The sequence below is a fragment of the Gymnoscopelus microlampas genome (assembly GCF_963454915.1).
Source record: "Gymnoscopelus microlampas genome assembly, chromosome: 17".
Classification (NCBI taxonomy): domain Eukaryota; kingdom Metazoa; phylum Chordata; class Actinopteri; order Myctophiformes; family Myctophidae; genus Gymnoscopelus; species Gymnoscopelus microlampas.
In genome coordinates, this window is record NC_139954.1 from 38522340 (window position 1) to 38530858 (window position 8519).

The window sequence follows — 8519 nt, forward strand, 5'->3', positions numbered from 1 at the left end:
GTAGAGGTACAATTGTAATCCATTTATTTGATTACTTGAAGCCTCAATTGTTCGTACTGTGCTGGGCTGAGGTGAGAGCTACAATGTAATTTTCTTAACAGATTAGCCTACCATCTTTATGCAAAACATCTCAAATGAAATTGTTTCACTAATTGTATTTTACTAAATGCATGCATTTGTCAAAATGGCAGAATGATGCATGGGGTGGCTTGTGGAGTAAATGCAAAGTCTCTTTCAAGAAGAAAATGCCACAAATTGAGAATAAGCTCCTGAATGTCTTTGGTGCAGAGTAGTGAAAGATCTACAAGCTCACAACGTGTCATATTGCGATGCATTGTGAGCTTGTATTTGCACTGTTATTTTATCTATTTCTATGAAAAAGAAAATGTACTTTGTTATAACTTTTGAATAATACTTTTCAACATTAATAATAATAATACGTTTGACCAGGGGTATCTACACTTTGACTCAAGTATCAGGGTTGTGTACTTTGTCCACCATTGCCAGCGAGGTGTAAAAAGATATACAATACAAACTAAATAAATAAATCTCCACAGAGGGAGAATATGAGGGGCCATAGAGTTACAGGGCGGACGGCCCTGCCCCCACCTATTCATTTCAATGAAAGTTGCTCACCAGCGCATGAAGCATCCGGAAGAACGCTCTACTTCCGCGTTTTCTCAAAAGCGGAAGACTTGAGCACCGAGCAGGCCCACTAGGGTTTCAAACGATAGACGCACGCGCAGTTGCGTTTTAAATGTGGAAGTCCTGCAATCCCAGATTTGACCATAAGGCGACGGCAGCTTCACTGTTATATCGCGGTTCTGGGGGCGGGTGAGGGGCATAATCTGTATAATGGGTCACACTTCCTGGGAAGTTAGCATACTGCATACTGAATTAGAAGCCATTGTTCTTCTTGATAAAAAAATGAAATGTTGTTCGACACAAACCTGCCTACCGATGATGTCACTGGTAGGCAGGTTTCTGAACTGTCCACAGCCCTCCTCTGAGAGCAGTAGAGAGAAATGGTCATCATCGTCATCATCATCATCATCATCATCATCAGGTCTCTTGCTCGGCGGCGGGGACGACGCCATGCGAAGAGCCAATCAGCTTCACCAATCCCTGGTGGTGGCATCAATCCAACGTGTGCGGGGGGGCACAGCGGGGGGTGCTTCCAGCCGGCGGCGTTTGGATCGAAGTGGAGGATAGCATACTGTATGTAGGGTGTTCAGGGGGGAGTCTTTTGACGTGGCCGTACCAGCGCATGTGGCGCTGTGCTGCCAGACGGGGCACGGGGGGCTGTTTGGTACGTTCCCACAGCGTGATGTTGGAGAATCAATCTTGCCATTTTATCCCCTCTATAAAGGGGATACACGCAGCGTTCTGGTGTCAAAGCCGTCAATTCTGTCAGCCTGGGTTTTGTTGAGAGGCCATGTTTCTGCTCCATAGAGAAGGATGGAGAGAACTGAGGTGTTATAGATCCGTAATCTCTCGTTATGGAATGGTGTCTCCACAACGGCTTCCAGAGAGTTTTCATGGCACTGGCTGCCAGGGCACGTCTTCCGATTTATCTCGGTTGCTATGTTGCCGTTGTTAGTGACAATGCACCCGAGGAGAGAGAAATGGTGCCATCGCTATAATGAGCATTAGTGAGGACCAATTATAAGAAAGATAGGTTGAAAATGGGTGAAGCGCTCCTTTAACTGTTTGTTTTTTCCACATTACGTTTAATGACACTCTTCATTACATTCGTAGGAAGCATTACCACAGAGGACCTGAGACGAGCATCATTCTGGTAATTATGCATCAAAGATCATTGTGACCTTGCTTTGGGTTTTTCATCTGAGCCCTGGGCACAACATAATAGGAAGCAATGGATACTCATTAACACACATAGGACACACGTCACACTCACACAGCCCCCCCCCCCCCCCCCCCCCCCCCCCCACACACACACACACACACACATATATCACAGGGTGGCAGACATTTTGATATATTCCGGTAATTGCTACTAAAGCCCACCTCGACCTGTGACATTTAATTAGCTTTATTTTCTGGTGATTGTTTATATACAGTAAATGGGGGTCAATGGAAGTTGAAGGACATTGAGTGTTAACATATATTTCTTTAGTTGCCAGCAGCCACTACAGCCTATATCTTTTTAGGCCGTAAGAATGGAAAATGTTCTGCTATCAGCACAGTTTTTTTGATATACTGGGGTAATTTTCTCAAGCAGTTTAATGGCTGTGTTTGCATACATTCTCTCAGTAGGCGCTGATTGAAGCGACGCAGTGATTTGGGGGGGTGTTTGTTTGGTCGAGGGAACTGCCTCTATTCTTAGTAAAACTGAGTTCTGAGTTACAACTCTATTTGGACCACATTTTCCATCGCAAAGCAATTTCTTAAACTACTTAAACCACTTAAGTCCTATTTACTTACAGTATCATGATGTGGGCTTGTTGATTGGCTATTCCCACTAAATACAAAATATGTCAAAAATCATGACAATCGCCCAACCCCTATCATCAGTGATAACCTTCTGAGTGGAAGTCATAACTTACACCAACGTATTTCCTGAGCAACTTGGAGTTAGAATATATATATCTTCCAAGCCACTCACTCCTGTGTCCTAGACCTGCGGTTGGTCACAGAAGTGGTGTTGATATAGTTTAATGTGCAGCTTTACTTTGACTTTCTTGTATTATAATGTTCCACTTGCTGAAGGCCTGTGACCCTTGAAATGTAATACATTCTTAGCTTTGAGGAGACTGTATCGTATAACTCACTTAAAGTACTTGCAGTAGCATAAGGTAGTGTGGTATAATAGGTGACCCTTCATCCGTCTTTGCAATTACTGCTGTGGCCTTTGCACTCTCAACAATGCAACCTTGCTGAAGTATGCAGGCTTTTATGTTTGAGAGAGCTGAACTTAAGAGTGCAGCAAAGGATTATGTATTGATTTGAAGGGGAAAAAATGCCCTGCCAAGGACCTGTAGTAAATTACCCCATTTCACTGAGAGCAGTTTGTTAAATGTCTTGCTTTTCAGAATGTCCTTGGTAATCTTTAGAGGAAGTGGAACAATAAGTGTTATGAAAGGATTGTATGCAACTATGACATCTGTCCTTGACTAAAGACTTGCCAAACGTATTAAGACAGTTTTGGTTGCAGTAATTTAACTCAAATATAAGGGAATTATAAATAAAGTTCCATAGAGCATAAGGGAATAAATATGCATGTTTGGTGGTGGTGGTGGGATGGATTAATTAGGATTAGGTTAGTCTTTAAAGTGATTAAAATATAATGCTGATTGTATTTTACTCAATTTAGAATACACACAATCCCTTTAGCTCCTTCATTCCAGACTGCATTTACATAGCGGAACTTTCAGGGGGCGCTAGTAGGGACAATTGGAAAGGAGAGATAAATGAAAACATTAAAAAAAAAAATCAATCCAATTCAAATTCAATTCAAAACATTATTAACACATCCACTGCCAAGGGCTAATCTCAGAATGTACTCACCAGTGCCAAGGTTTTATTGTTGTTTTTTGTTTTTTTCACGTCGCCATAGGCCCCGTTAAAATCCTTTAGAATGCGCGATGGACATGTCCCTGTGTCTACGAGTGCAGACCACGTGTCAAACGGAGCCGCCATGTTTGAGTTCTGACCGTTTATGTTAACATGGGAAATGCGAGGAGAAAAAACTACACAGGATAAACATGGGTTTTAGTGTGCGCCTTAGAATGGAGGCCGACAGGAAACAAAAAACGGGATTGCACTTCCGGTGGCGTTACACTGAAAATGGTCCCCCTAGAAAATTGAAAAAAAAGAAAAAACGAAAAAAAGGAAAAAGCACCCGGACCGTAGCACTACGGTCTCGGCGCTTAACAGTTGGATTTAACGGACCGTAGGACTACGCTCTTGGCGGTTAATGTGTTAATCAACTTGATCTCTCCTTAATTGAAATGGGTGATCAGTAAATATCCCATTTACGTTTCATATATATAGTACTAGAGTTTCGGGGGGCTACGCCCCCCTCAACCCCAGCCGCGCACGGGGCCCAGCGTGGCCGTGTGTATATTGGGGGACCCAAATCGCCGGAGTGAAACTGTGGAAAAGTTTTTTTGAAAAAGGAAAAAATTTGAAGAAATAATATTTGTTATGTTTCAGGGGGTCCACAGGGGGTCCGCGGACCCCCTGATGGTCCACTGACCCCCTGTGGAGTGTTGGGACGCGCGGGGACACCCCTGGAACATTGCGGACCATTTCGGTGTTTTTTTTTTTTTCATGAAGGTGGTTGCTTGTTTCTGGCGCAGGCTGTGCAAACCTGGCAACCCAGCGCATGCTGCCGCACGTTTAAGTGGCGTAGCGTCATGAGGGTCAGTGGGGCCGTGGCTCGGTCAGTGAAGACCCTGTAGTGCGGATGATATGTGGCATAGAGGGGCAGATTGTAAATCCACAGAGGAAACATCCGGCCCCTCCTCCTCCACCAATGTGCAGTATTGAGAGCCCTGACGTCACAACAATTGGAGCGATGGGCACTGCACTGTGGTTGGTTAGGGTACACCTAGGGCCCAGGTAGAACCCAGTTAAAGCCTGCATGGGCAAACCCAGTTAGGACCCGCCTTGGTCCCACATAAACATGGCTAGTTGGGGCCCACCTAAGGGCCAGATAGAAGCTGGGTGGGCTGCATGGGCATCGCAGTTGGGACTGAAGTGGATGCCGCTGACATTGCTGACATGGGGTCCATATGGTTTAGCCCACCTTGAAACCATATGGGAACTACGCTGGCATGCTGGCTGTAATGCAAACGCTGCATCATACCTGCAGTGTGTAGTTTGATGTTGTGTGTGTAGCAGATATACCTGCAGTGTGTAGATCAATGTCCATAGGAAAGTCAATGCCCAGCAGTGTTTTATTTTCCCCAGCAGAGTTTCTAGTGTCTCTGTGTCTCTCTGGAAGAGGTTGCACATGAACTCTGCAGCCGCACTGAGGCGCTCCAACACAAACACTCTGACATTAAGCTGCTTCACACAACAAACATCAGCACCACGCTGCTGTTTGTCCAAAAGACACAATATCTCCTCTCCCACCGACGTCATGTGTTCATTTATCGACAGCCGTACAGACTCCTTTTGACACATTTTACGTCGTTTATCCAGCTCTCACTGACTGTCCACATGGGGCTGTTATTTTGCTGCGAGCAAGTCAACGATGTGAGAGATTAGCTATCACAGACGGACGGACAGGGGGTGAAACATAGTCTTGCGCCATGCCTTTCGGCCTGGCGGAGACAATAAAAAAGCGAAAGTAAAGGAAATGGCCATTTCTGCAACAGAAGTAGTCAATAAACTATGCTATGAAAACATGGGCCACATTGGCAAAGAATGTAAGAAAGAGGCAATCATGTAGAAAATAGCCGATCTCCAAGCTTACAAAGCCTCTCAACGTGAGGCGTTTGGAGCTTGTAGATCGGCTATTTTCACAATATTTACTTGTGGAACGGAGTCAAACAGAATGGGGGGGGCCCAGATCAAGTACGTGTATTTGGGGGGGGGGGGGGGGGGGGGGGGGGGGCGGCGTGAAAGGGTTGATAAACACTGCTCTAATCGGAGCGAAATTATCTGAAATTACTACATGACCATAATGCAGCCTAACATGCGTTGCAGGGGGCGGTCCTGCCATTACGTTAGTTACTGTAGTTGCTGTGGAGCTACATAGTTCTCCAGAAGACACACACAAACATACAGCATCTACAATGGACGAACTGAGCAGCAATATAGACATTCACCACACGAACGTGCATTGTTGACAAAGTGATTGCACAGCCGCTGCAGGCATGACAACCAGGTTAGCGTTAGCGACATGGCAGCTATCACAGCGCCCTGTCCGTCGTGCTGCAACTGCCTGTGATGGCTACAGGAGTAACAGCAAGCTGTCTGCGATGCCATTGTCTGGAGACTGCTCTTAGCGTGACACGACCAATGAGAGTGAGCGCTGTAGTTGTTGCTAAGATACGGTGGCGTCTCTGCCCCATAGCTTGTAGATCTCTCACACATGATTGGCGTAGGCTGCGTTGCCAGGTCTGACTTTGTGTCTAAGCAATGGTCGGCTTATTTTTGCGCGCCTTTGGGCTCGTTTGCATTGTGCGCACGGCAGCGCTTGTTTAGCGTACGTCAGCGCGACGTGGCAACGGACGTGGCAACGTGAAAGGTGATTGGCTGGTGAAAAGAAACACCCGACGTTACACCAGAAATGGTGCCTGGAGAAAATGGTGACCAAAAAAAAAGTTTGGAAAAAAAGGAAAAAAAACCCGCAGCGGCTGCCTGCTGTTGTGGTGATGAGGTCGTGCGCACGGTAAACGGTACGAAGCTGCCTCCCCTTCCGTTTTGTCCGACATTTGGTGAGTAGAATTAATTATGTTGCGCGGTGGAAAAGGTGTAGTGAACAGTGAGATGTCCCCTACGCGAGGCGTAAATTCAGCGCGGCCGCCGTGGCGAGTCAGTTGGCGACATGTGGTCTGGCGGTGCGTTGTTTATTCGATAACAGAGCTGTGGGGTGTCGCACCTAGGGTGCGGAAGTCGCTCGCCATTTATATAGTTAGATATTTAGAATGATGTTTTACAAATATTTTTTCCAGAGAAAAATAAAACGATAAAACATCATTCAAAATAATTTCAATAAAGTAATAAATTAATACTATAATTACTGGAGAACAAATTATTAAAATAAAAAATATCTCACAACGTGTTGCATCGCGGCGCTATTCTCACTATTTTTGAAATAGGGTGTACTTTATTCATTCATAATAAATGAGTAAGTTTGGGTCCCCGGGGGTTACAACTCAATTATCTTTTGGGTCTCCGCTGATACCCCTGTGATAGGAGATGCCTTTGAAACTGCAACCGAGAAGCTCTTACCTGTGCTTGTCGGGGACTCAAACAGAATGTGCAAAGACGTTAACCTTTTAAGTTTGCCGTCGTGGCATCTTCAGATTGCCCCTGTGGATTCCTGCTAAACCTCTAAAGTGAGACAGGCCAGCTGAAGCAAGAGTCTGCACATTTTTTACTGGCTTCACCTCTAAATTCACCCCAAAGCGGTGGTGTAGTCTAGTTTCTTTTTGCTGAAGATACACTGTGATTATTCCCTCCCACGCACGTTCGCCGAAATAACCTCTTAAATATGAAGGCCTTTTATTTAACCCGCAATATATATCAAATTGTATTCTCTCTTAACTTGCATAATGGGGATACTTTATAGTGTTGTCCTTTGTACAGTACAAAATAATTATCTGTTTACCTTGCAGAGCTCTGTAAATGTAGTTCATTCATAAATCCATCAGCCATTCAAACATTCATATCTTTGGACTGCTTCAGAAAATCTTTAAAAGTTATGTTAATTTATGGTGTTGACACGGTAGTGCTAATGTTTGAAATAAGTTGAATGCACTTTCATGGGCATGCACAGAGCATTATTGAACGTCTTTAGATCTACTATTTTCACTGAGTTTTGTTTTTGTTCTGGAAAATGTGTGAAATTATTTTTAAACATGTTCTTAATGAACAATCAAGATTTTCTTTATTATTTATAAAATCTTTCTATGTTATACTTTATTTGATTCAATTTAGTAAATGTAGGAAACGTAAAAAAAAAAAATACGATTCTGTGACCCAGAAATGGCTCCCTACTCCCAACCCCATTGTTTGGGAAACTTTACTGTACATCTACAACACCTATTCCTACACACTGCCCCAAAGTGATCAACAGCAAAACATAAAAACTCTGGCGCTGGCCATGCCAATTTTCTAAATCTTTACCAAGCTTCTTGCAAAACTGGGAGAGAGAAACCTCATGCTGGGTACATTGGAGGGTGAGCACGTCAAAGTCTGTTTCAGTAAAAAAAAAAAGTAATTCACGCTGTGAATAAAGGTCAAGAGAAAGACCTTTAATTCAGTCCCTATCACTTTTTTGACAGTTTTCCTCTGATTCAGTCCCTTTGACAGTTTTCTTCCCTTTAAGGAAATGTTTTTTATTTCATGATGTTCACGGTGGAGGTCATCATAGCCTTATTCAAACTTTCGAATCCTAAAGATTCCTAAGCCCGTCTTAATACATTTTCTTTGCTTTTGTGGCCCCTTAAGAACATTGGAGAAAGTCACCTTGCTCATTCAATGCAGACACTTATAAAACGATTGAAAGAAGACAGCAGAGAGTTACAGGAAAAAAAATCTTTCTGAAATAATAGAAGCCGTCAATGCACGTCCTGCCGTTCAGGACGTGCAGGAAAACCATGAGAAATTGAGATTTTATTCAATCTGGCATTTCTATTTGGTTTCATATAATGACCACGGAGACTCATGGTCCATCTCTGAGCAAGGCTACGTGCATTTATGTACTGCATGTGCACGTTTGTTCTTCCACGTGCATGCATGCATGTGTACGTTTCTTCATCAATGGTGATCTACAGTGTTTGTTTGTAGTGCCTCATTCTGTGTGCATGTTATCAGGTTCG

General features: G+C 43.9%; 1 protein-coding gene across 1 annotated transcript in view; it reads right to left on the reverse strand.

Moving 5' to 3' along the window:
• stxbp5l (syntaxin binding protein 5L) overlaps positions 1-8519 on the reverse strand; it is a gene marked incomplete at its 5' end in the record, with an annotated part of 257766 nt that overhangs the window by 103570 nt on the left and 145677 nt on the right. The window lies entirely within an intron of this gene.